Source organism: Terrapene carolina, unplaced genomic scaffold, assembly GCF_002925995.2.
Source record: "Terrapene carolina triunguis isolate 2854851 unplaced genomic scaffold, T_m_triunguis-2.0 Scaffold210, whole genome shotgun sequence".
Classification (NCBI taxonomy): domain Eukaryota; kingdom Metazoa; phylum Chordata; order Testudines; family Emydidae; genus Terrapene; species Terrapene triunguis.
In genome coordinates this window covers 37,720,670-37,732,499 of record NW_020664561.1, presented here as the reverse complement: position 1 = coordinate 37,732,499, position 11,830 = coordinate 37,720,670, and positions in this window count along the sequence as shown.

Sequence of the window (11,830 nt, the reverse complement as noted above, 5' to 3'; positions counted from 1 at the left end):
CCAGTAGGAACGGCCACCTCTGTCCCCTTAATTAAGTTCCCATATTTCAACCAGGTTACCATGAGTGATATCACTCTCCTGAGGATTACACAGCGAGATAAAGAACGGATGTTGCTTGAATGCCAGCAAACACCGGGACCATACGCTGCCAGGCTTTGTCAGGCAATGATACCAGATTACTTGCTGCAAGCATGGCATGGTCAAGTGTCCTACCATGGAGGACGGAATAAGGCTGCACTGCCCAGAAACCTTGTGGCAAGTCTTTTGGAGTACCTCCAGGAGAGCTTCATGGAGATGTCCCTGGAGGATTTCCGCTCCATCCTCAGACACGTTAACAGACTTTTCCAGTAGCTGTACTGGCCGCGAATGCATCCCAAGTCCTCAGGGCAAAGTAATCATTAAAAAACGCTTGCTTTTAAAACACCTGAGGTCCCTTCCATGGGGTCATGATCTTGGATACTGGGTTGGGAGGGTTGGGAGGGTACTTCAGTCAGACTGAGATAAAGATCCTGGCTGTTGGGGAGAACGGAGTGCTGGGTGCTCTCCGCAAGCTCGTCCTCCTCCTCCTCCTCCTCCTCTTCCCCATCCGCAGAATCCTCAGGTGTAGCTGATGAGATTATCCCCGACCCGGAATCCACGGTCACAGGTGGGGTAGTAGTGGCGGCCCCCCCTAGAATTGCATGCAGCTCGGCGTAGAAGCGGCATGTTCGTGGCTCTGACCCGGAGCGACCGTTTGCCTCCTTTGTTTTTTGATAGGCTTGTCTGAGCTCCTTGACTTTCACGCGGCACTGATCTGAGTCCCTATTGTGGCCTCTCTCCATCATGCCCTTGGAGATTTTTTCAAAAGTTTTGGCATTTCGTCTTTTCGAACGAAGTTCTGCTAGCACTGAATCCTCTCTCCATATAGCGATCAGATCCAGTACCTCCCGTACGGTCCATGCTGGTGCTCTTTTCCGATTATCGGCCTGCATGGTTACCTGTGCTGATGAGCTGAGCTATCTGTGGTCACCTGTGCTCTCCACGCTGGGCAAACAGGAAATGAAATTCAAATATTTGTGGGGCTTTTCCTGTCTACCTGGCCAGTGCATGCGAGTTCAGATTGCTGTCCAGAGCGGTCACAATGGTGCACTGTGGGACAGCTCCCGGAGGCCAATACCATCGAATTGCGGCCACACTAACCCTAATTCGAAATGACTATCGATTTTGGCGCTACTCCGCTCGTTGGGGAGGAGTACAGAAATCGATTTTAAGAGCCCTTTATTTCGAAATAAATGGCTCCGTTGTGTGGACGGGTGCAGGGTTAATTCGATTTAACGCTGCTAAATCCGAATTAAAGTCATAGTGTAGACCAGGCCTCTGTCTCAAGAGCGGGGGAGTTGTTCAGGGGAACTTGACTCAGTTATAGGTACTCAGTGGGTTGTCTGAAGAAGTTAGCCCTGCCCAGTTTACCAGGAGGAGATGGTAGAGCCTTCAGGTAAGATATATATAGGCCTGTACACTCTTGTTCCTAAATCCTTTTTTTCTCTTATGCTTTGTTCCTATTAAAATAACCAACACTTGAGTTTAAGAAGACAGTCTGATCACTGTATATCACTGATCAGACTTTCAAAGGGAAGAACCACAGGTACCTGAACCCAGTCAGACCTGCTGGTGCTGGGGAAGCACAGTGGATACACAAGGGACTAGCCCCAGCACTGGTCTAGGAGTGAGTGAATTGTGGAATTTCATTGCCGGGGGAGAGTAAGGCACACGGCCGGGTGTACGAGAAAGGGGGCGGAAGTGCAGCTAGCCCTGGAACTGTGCCGGAGGTGAATGATGATTTATCATTGTTAATGCTGCTGACTGGCTGAAATAACTTGTTACCATATGTGACTACTTAATTCCGCTTGTTGGCTGAATTAATGAGATACTTGTATACGAGTACGTAATGCTGCAGGGAGGCCAGCATTACGATGTAAGTTTGGTTAGTTGTTAGGACACTAATACATTTTGAAAGGGCATTTTTAGGGAGGGCTAGCTCAGTGGTTTGGGCATGGGCCTGCTAAACTCAGGGTTGTGAGTTCAATCCTCAAGGGGGGCATTTGGGGATTGGTCCTACTTTGAGCAGGGGAGATTGGACTAGATGACCTCCTGAGGTCCCTTCCAACCCTTATATTCTAGAGGGGAAGGGATAGCTCAGTGGTTTGAGCATTGGCCTGCTAAACCCAGGGTTGTGAGTTCAATCCTTGAGGGGGCCACTTAGGGATCTGGGGCAAAATCAGTACTTGGTCCTGCTAGTGAAGGCAGGGGGCTGGACTCAATGACCTTTCAAGGTCCCTTCCAGTTCTAGGAGATGGAGATATCTCCATTTAAAAAAAAAATTGCCCTTTTTATTTATTTATTAAATAAATAAAGACACAATCCTGAAAACCCTTATTCATGTGAGCAATACTGACCCTGGCAGGAGTCCCACTGAAGCATGGACTGCCCTTCTAATTCTGGCCTGCTGAACCTCTCTTCGCTTAGATCCCTCCTTAACGCTTGCCTCTTCCATGATGCCCATAAGAAGTGCATCAGTAATAATAATCATTATGTTTAAAATAACATGTCAGTGAACCATCTCAAAATCTTCATGCTTATGCTGAGTAACCCTGGGCTTTTATTGCTGTAACCCTGTCCTCCTTCCCTGTGCGTCTTACCCCCACTCATTACATCATGGCTAAAATTGGCCTATAACAGTGGTTCCCAACCTGTGAACCCCTTTCACTAAAATGTCAAGTCTTGCGAACCCCTCTCTTAAAAATGAATATTTCCAGGGATTTTCTCCTTTACCTGAGTATAAATTATAAAAGCAGTGATCTTGGAAATATAAAATTTGTTTTTGTGATATGCTTATTACACACTATTTATTATTAATTATTACAGTATTTTTATTACGTTATGAAAACGGCAACACTCTTCCAAGATCTCACTTTCGTAGCTTATATCACTTTGAATAAGCCTGTTATAAGACAAGGCTCCTATGTTTCATCAAGGAGTATCAGATGTGAAACAGCATGAAGGTATTTAAGAAGCCAACTCAAAGAGTTCCTCCTACACAAGCATTCAGGTCTTGAGCAGTCCAGGCAAACAACTCACGTTACAACAAAGCTTAAACTTGTTCTTCATAATAATTTTAAGAACAATACTAGCTGCCTATTTAATTTTAAAAACAGCAAAAAATATCCACCTCCCTTTCCATTTCTTGAAGTTTAAATCTCTTCAGTGTGGTAGATATGTTTGCTTTGATCTGCTTAGCTCTTGGAAGTCTAGGGGCTGCTGGCCCCATGCTGCCCAGGGTCCCTAGGGACAGCTCTGTCCGCCATTAGGTAATTTTTTCCCAAGAACCCCCTGTAACATTTTGCAAACCCCCAGGGGTTCACGAACCCCAGTTTGGGAACCACTGGCCTATAAGATCCTGTGGTCTTCGCTTTGTCCTGTAAAATGCCTAATACACTTTGGGACACTGTAAAAGCAACCACAATAATAATGAATAACAAACATATCTGCTCGGCTTTTCAGTTAAAAAAGAGTTTTCAGACAGACACTAAAGAACCGAATGTTGATCAAAAGCATACTAGTCTTGGAAACAGCATTCAGAAGCCCAGTTCAGCCAAAGTTCAGAAAATGGGAGTCAATCCTTTTTTATGGTGTGTGCATAGTTCTTCACTTATTTAACAATACAAGGTATTTGGAGACCATTGTCAACAGCTAAAATTGTCTCCACAGATAAAACAATTTGGGCCGAATTCTTCCCTGGTGTAAATGCACAGATTTCACCAATGTTACATTAGGGATGAATTTGTCCCCTTCTCCTTGGGAACAGCAAGAGAGATCAGGAAATTAAACTTCCCTTGAGCTTTTAAATTCTGATTAAAGCAGTTTTCAGTATGTCTAAAATATTCCACACTTTGTAACAGTAACATATATTTCAGCTCATCTAAGAGCTTTGCTTTTCCTTTCCAGATTCACCCCCTGATCCACTAATGCTCATGATTCTGAAAGGCCACCCTTGAAATTGACTTTATTTGTATATTTTGTTTATTTAAATTCTAATTCAGATTTAAAAAATATTTTACCCGCTAGAGAAAAAATTGAAAAATACAAATCTGGCTAAAAGCAAATTGTGTGGGTCACATAAACTTATAAAGGCAGAGGTTTAAAGTAGGCTAAGAGATATCAGGAATGCCAAGTCTTGTCTTTCCTATTTGAATTGAACCAAATCTCTATCATGTTCTCAGAGATGCTACTGAAAACAATATTGTTTGGTCTATGTTAGAAACATACACTGTTTTCAATAGTTGCTGCAGGGGAATAGTTGATGGGAAGCATTTTCATCAATGGCTCCATTTCCTCGAGTAGTTAAAACTCTTGATTAATGCCCCCTGACAGAAATGGTCTGCCCCCTAACACTGTCTTGAAGCATAAAGAGTGTGATTCTCATCTCCCACTGGCTTCAGTACTACTCACAGGAGTGATGAGTGGTGGATGTGCCCTGATTTTATATTTTACAAGATCAATTCCTGGAATTCTAACTTAGAAAAAAGACCCAAGCTGAAATCAGTGGAAGTCAGGGAGCATTCTTCTGTAAGGTGCTAAGCATCTCTGCCGGGGTAGTCCCTCAGGACTGGGCCCTCAGGACTACCCGAGAGAATTAGACTATTGGTAATTGAATTGGTGGGATAATACCAGGGTAAGCACTAGTGTGTTGTGTTCACATGACTCCTGTGGTTTTGGATGCAAGTTGGTTGTAATTTTACTCTGTGTCCAAACCAGCACTGCATTACACTGTTGTAGTGTTGTGGTTGTATTGCCTTCTGCGTATATCTCCCACAGTGTCCAGTACAAGTGCCTGGGAGATTTCAAAAGGCCTTGTGGGGTCCTGGGCTGCTGAACTGGGATCCAGATCTGAGCTTTCATTGAGTTCAGAAGTTTTTGGATCTGGAGTTTTGCTCTGGGCCTATCACTGGGCCAAATTCTGCTATCAGGTGCACTAGTGCAAATCAAGAGTTACTCCGCATGTATACTGGTGTAAACGAGAGCAGAGCTTTAATATTACTGATTTTGATTTTTTTTTTTTTTTTCAAAAGAAACATTGTAAATGGTCAGGTCACACGTCAGATCTTATCTACAAGATTCCAGCCATGTCTGTTTTTCAATTTGTGTCTGTTGTTGCATAAAACTAAACCAATATTTACTAAGTGACCAAACATAAACAAACCAATACCACTAGGACAGGAAACTCATCAATGTGTTTACAATGGGAAGCATACTGAGGTGAGGTTTCCTTCTTCCTCAAAATATTGCAATGAAATCAGTTTAAAGCAAGAAAAGTCCTGGCTTACAATACGTGACAATCTCTAATAAATACTGGCATATTAGGTTAATCAATAATGATAACTCTTATGCAGCCTCATCCAAAGGCCAATGAAGTAAATTGGACTTGTTGACTTCAATGGGATTTGGATCAGACCTTCAACTGAAAAAGAAACATAAAAGAGGCATAGCTGGAAGTGAAGTACAATTGAAAACTGCAACCACATATTCTGTTAGTCTTAAAGGTGCCACAGGACCCTCTGTTGCTTTTTACAGATTCAGACTAACACGGCTACCCCTCTGATACTTGCAACCACATAAACATTTTCAGTTTTAAAATTGGCTCCCTTCTATCTCCACCTCCATGACTTTTGTATGAAGATAGTGTTCATTCAAAAATAGTTACAGGCTTCAAAAGCCTCCATAGTCTTAAAGCACGTAATACAGGCATTTGTATATTTGTACTGAACAATTTTCAATACACAGCAAAATGTTTCCAATGCACCAAAGATGACCCTGGACCCAGTCCTTTATGGCCTTTATGCACATGAGCAGTCCCCAAGGGACTATTCCCATGCATAAAGATACTCATGTGGATAGGTCTTTGCAGGATCAGTGTAATCAGCACTGAGTATTGGGGGGGGAGGGGGAGGAAAGTATGGGCCCAGTCCTATTCCCATCAAAGTTAATGACAAAATTCCCATTGACTTTTATCTATCTATCTATCTATCTATTATGTAGGCATTAATACCACACACATACGTCCATAGCATCTGAATACCTGTGTGACGTTCCCCCCCTGGTGTTATCTGGACCCGTGATCTGCTAGGTCACTCCAATCCTCGACTCTAGGAGCCAGCCTTACCCTGATCTGCTGTGAGAACCCCCACTCCTGGGATGTTCACGGACAGCCTCTGGCATGTAAGCTGCTCCTTGGATTGTGCAACCGAATGACACTAGCCAATATCTCTGGTCCCAGACACAACCCTAGGAACCTCCATCTTGCAGTGTCCAGTTATGCTCACTGGATGCTGCAAGCATATATGAGTTCGTCAATTTAACAAAGAAATTGATATGTACCAGGCTTGTTATCCCAAGGGGAGTCTCTGACACGCTTCAAACCAAATGCACTGTTCAGTAGAATAAACACACAGATTTATTAACTACAAAGATAGATTTTAAGTGATTATAAGTCATAGCATATCAAGTCAGATTTGGTCAAATGAAATAAAAGCAAAATACATTCTAAGCTGATCTTAACACTTTCAGTGCCCTTACAAACTTAGATGCTTCTCACCACAGGCTGGCTGGTTGCCCTTCAGACAGGCTCTCTCCTTTGATCAGCATTTCAATCGCTTGGTGGTGATGTCTGTAGATGGAGGTGGAAGAGAGAGGAAGAGCATGGCAAACATCTCTCCCCTTTATCATGTCCTTTCTTCCTCTTGGCTTCATGCCCCCCCCCTTCAGAGTCAGGTGAGCATTACCTCATTGCAGTCCCAAACTGACCAAAGGAAGGGGGGTGACTCACTCGAGAGTCCAACAGATCCTTTGTTGCTGCCTAGGCCAGTGTCCTTTGTTCCTGTGAGGCTGGGCTGGGTTTGTCCCATACATGCCCTGATGACGTGTGAACTGCCCCTCTGCTTTTGGAGAGTTTTTGCCTGGGCTTGCTTTAAGCCACGAGGATACATTTTCAGCCTCATAACTATATGCATGAAATTATAACCTATAAGATTATTGTAACGACAATTACTATAACAACAATGCTCAGTGCATCATGAGCCTTCGAAAGACACCAACATGACAAACTTTGCATTGGATACCACACAATCATTTTATAAGGATGAACATGGGGGTGTAGGATGTTCCCATGAGGTACAGAACATCACAAGTGGAAGTAGGCTTGAACCCCTCAGTTGCACTTTTATAAATACTGTACTGATCTTCTGCTGTTATGACCCAACTCTCTGCTTATTACCAAATATGTATATAAAGTACAAAAACATTAGTGTCCTCTAATAAGGATTCAGTTGTGTAATATTCTTCTGGAGTCTGACTAATTGGTTTTTATTTACTTCTATCACTCAGAAAATTCCCATAATTGAGAATTGCACATATCCTGAAAGGAGTCCATAAACAGTTGAGAAACATCATCTCTCATTAAAGAACCAAGAGCTCTACTAGGAGCTCACATATCACTACGCACTAAGCCCACATACTTAAGAAGCTTGTGCCATAGCTGCCAATAGAACCTCCTTTCCCTTCCCACATCAACCATCTTCCCCTGACTGTAAACTGCCTATTGAGAAGTAGATCAACATTCAATGCACTTTGGTAACGCTGAATAAAAATAACCCAGAAAACCACAACAGGAAACGCTAACAATGGCAGGGTTACTGGCCACCATATCATATCAAATAAATGAGCAAGTGGGAGGAAATTAGAGAAAAGCAACATGATTATTGCCTGGAGAGACAGGCCTATGAGAAAAGACTGAATAGGCTAAGTGATGACTAAAGGCCAGGGGAGCATAATAACTGTTTACAAGCATTTGAAAGGAATAAACATCAAGGAGAGAGAAGAATTCTTTAAGGTACTGCCAGGAGATAGAAGTTATGCGTAATGGAATGAAATCAAGAAAGAGAAAACATTGACTGAATAGCATGATATTTTAATATTCCACCTCTAATTTCTATGAGTTTAGGAGAAGAAAAACTCTTGTCACACATATAGGTAACCTTGCTGAATTGTTCATAAGGGCTGTTTTATTTATCTAGACTTACCATTATCCTCAAAAGTAAATGATGGATTCTCTGTAACCTAGTCTTTAAATCAAGATTTGAGGACTTCATTACCTCAGCCATAGGTTACCGGCCTGTTGCAGGAGTGGGTGAGTGAGGTTCTGTGGTCTGTATTTGCAGGCGGTCAGACTAGATGGTCCCTTCTGGCTCCTCTGAGGCCCCATTTCAGGAAGGTAGCCTTATACATGGGGGCACTTATGCACAATTTTAACTGTAAGCATGTGCTTAAATCCCATTGATTGAAGTCTCATTGACTTCAATGGGCATGAAGCACATGTTTAAAGTTAATCATGTGCTTATGTGCTTTCCTGAATCTACTGTTATAAACTTAGCACTTAGATAATGCTCTGACTTTGCTGGAGCACTAAATATGTGTTCTTGGCCTCTAACTCACAGCCAGAATCTGGTGGATTTAGATTTTTGGCAAGTGTTTTAACCCCTGAAAAAAGAATTCTCCTCCACAATAAAGACATAGTCTAGTTCAAATAAAAAGAAATATGGGTCTCCCTACCCATCACTTGTCTGGTAGCTTGTAAATTCCTTCTTCATTCCTAGAAAGAGGAGCAAGTGAAAATCCCAGTTCTAGATCCTATTGTTTCTCAGGGTCCTCTCTTTGAACTGGAAAGTAATGGGCTGTTTCTGGACTAGATCATGCAGAAAGGTCATAGTTACAAATACCCCTTTAGAAAGTACTTTTGCTCCACATCCTGTTCCAGTTATATTTCATTTAATCCAACAACCCTGATATCTCTAATCCTATTAGTTTTCAAGACCCTCCACACAGTGTTTATATGTTTGTTTGTTTTTTAACGTTTTCTCATCAGCTATCTCTAAGTCCTTGACAGCTGCTCCCTCCAATGCAGACATTTGTCTCTATTTCTGTGCCCTGGTTCTCCTTGAGGTTGACATTTTTCAGTGATAGTGGACAGTACTCGCTGCATGTCAGTAAAAACACTTGCTTTTAACAGCTCTTATGAATTGCTGGGATAGATATTTATGCTTTTAATTTGCATTCTGTCAGTCATGGTCATTGCTAATAGTTTCAAAGATCCAAGACCTCTTAATGTTTTTTTCTATGACCCTGAGTTTTAGGGTCAAACACTTCCCATAACATTTTCTGCTGTCATTCTCTGGACAAGAATTGAAGCTGGCTGTCAAATATGAGAAATGATTTTTGTTGTTTCCTTCTTCTTCAGATGTAAGCTCCCACAAGTAATTCTCATGACACAAACATCAAATTCACAAAAACACTGCATTTTCACTAATTTTTCATGTTGGTATTAACATGCGTATTACTGGAGCACCAACAGGCTATGAGATCAGGAGCCACTTGTGTCTAGCATTGTACAAATGTAGGGTGACTGACAATCTCTAGTGGGGAGGTCACATATGGAAGTATACCTCTACCCCGATATAATGCGACCCGATATAACATGAATTCGGATATAACGCGGTAAAGCAGCACTCTGGGGGGGCGGGGGGGAGCTGCGCACTCCGGCGGATCAAAGCAAGTTTGATTATATGATTATAACGGGGTTTGACCTATAACGCAGTACGATTTTTTGGCTCTCGAGGACAGCGTTATATCGGGGTAGAGGTGTATTTGTATTGTTATTATTATTACAGTAATATTTTCCTTAAATTCCATGGCAATGATTAATGTACTTTTATCACTAGGGCTTCAAAAATGTTCTTTAGATTCCTAATGTTACAGGAGGGCTATTCAGAATCTTCATATCATAGCTATTCTTCATCCAGCGTTAAACTGTTCAGAGCATAGGTCACAGATGTTAGATATGGGGAAAAAGGATGGATATAAAAATTTTATTAAAGTTAATGTTTAAAATTAAATATACACAAGTTAAGAGGGAAGGTACTGTACATCTGGGGTCAGGCTTGGGTTATGAGGGATTACAGGTAACGGTTGCAAGGATGAAGAGATACATACATATCACATAACCGGCATAGACCCAGATTGGGGTGCAAGAGTTTTTTAAAGTGTCAGTGGATAGGTGGGCTCGGGTACGCCACCCATGCAATTTATAAGGAGTCCAAGTCACTATCGGTGCAGCGAATGAGTACATGGGTGGGGTGCGTCCCTTGGTTCGTCAGGGAAGGAAGTGGGCTATTTCCCTGGTCGGCGGTCTCAATTACTCAATGTGGTATTGACAGTGTCCTGTGATGTGTTCCGTATAAATGTCTCTCGACCACCTGATAGTGTTGGACACCATGAGCTGTCTCATGAGCCGGGCGTAGCGTTGACCGACTCCGCACGCTCTCAGTACCGGCTCGTTGTGGGGGTCCCACGAGCCCAGGGCTGCCACGATCGGGGCGTGTATCTGCACCTCGTAGCCCTGGGCTCTCAGGGTCTCGGCCAGTGGGGTGTACTTAGACGCCTTCCGTGCTCGGGCCTTGTGGAAGGCCGGTGACCGGTTTTCAAATGGCACCGTGACGTCTACCATGAGCACCTTCTTCTTTTCTGCGTCTAGTACACTTGACCTTAGTGTTCCTTCATCTGTGCATCAAAGTGCTCCAGGCTCTCAGACACCCCAGAGGAGGACAGAAGAGCTTTCACACTAACTCTTGTTGTACCATGAGATGGTTCTGCACATCCTTGTCCGCCACCTGAATCATTCCAAAGAGTTCCTAACATTTGTTTCTAAATATTTTAAAGCCACAAGTCCTTTGAAAATGGTTATCCTGATTTCTGGAGGGATGATGGGGATCCCAAATAAATATCAAACTATCAGAGAACAAATTCTGAAATCACCTGGGTGAAATCTGTGGGGCATATTCAGGGAGAACAGAGCAGCTTCCCTATGAGAAGGGGAAATCCAGAAGAACTGCAACCCTGGGCGTGACACTCTCACTCTAGATCACTGTGCGGGGAATGTGTCCCCCACCAACAGCCCCATTGATCTCATGGCATTAATCAGCTGTGTGAAATTATTCACCTGTTTACAGGCTGGGGACTAAAAGACACAGAGAAGAGAAGCAGGACGGACTGGCTGGGGAGCCCAGGCAGGGCAGTAACCCAGGGCCAGATCCTGCAAACACTGCCTAGCAGGTGCGTGCTCAGTGAGTTTGCTGGGCTACAAGGTGCCAAGCTCGCTTTGGGGCACTGTGACAGAGCAGTGATGGGTGACCAAGGCTTGGCTCTCTTCCCCGCTCTTGCTGCTAGGGGCCAAGGCTGCTGCTGGGCTGTACTGGCAGGACTTGTGGGGACGATTCCTGGGGATCCTCCCGCTGACTGAGCTGAGCCCTGGGCCTAGGGCTGCCAACCCTCCGGGAGTCTCCAGGACTTAAAGATAAATCTTTGATTAAAGATGATGTCATGTGGTGAAACCTCCAGGCATATGTCCAACAATGAACCCTGGCTGGGCTGGGGGTTACCTCCCACCACCCAGGATGGAGGCCGGGGTAGGAGGCAACAGCTGCCCCTCCCCGGCCCCTCTCTCAGGCGGGCCCCGCCAGGCTGCGGGCTGATGTCTGGCCCCAGGGGTCTGGCCCGGCCCCGGCGAGGATGAGCCCCGCTTCCTGCGGCGACCCCCTGGCGTCGGCGCGGAGCCCGGAGTCGCCCAGTGGCGGCGGCCGGGACAGCAGCGGCGGCGGCGGCGGGAGGAGGGGCTGGAGGAGGGCCGGGGGCAGCGGCCTCGGCGGCGCCCAGCGTGGAGCGGGGAAGCACCAGCCCGCCGCAC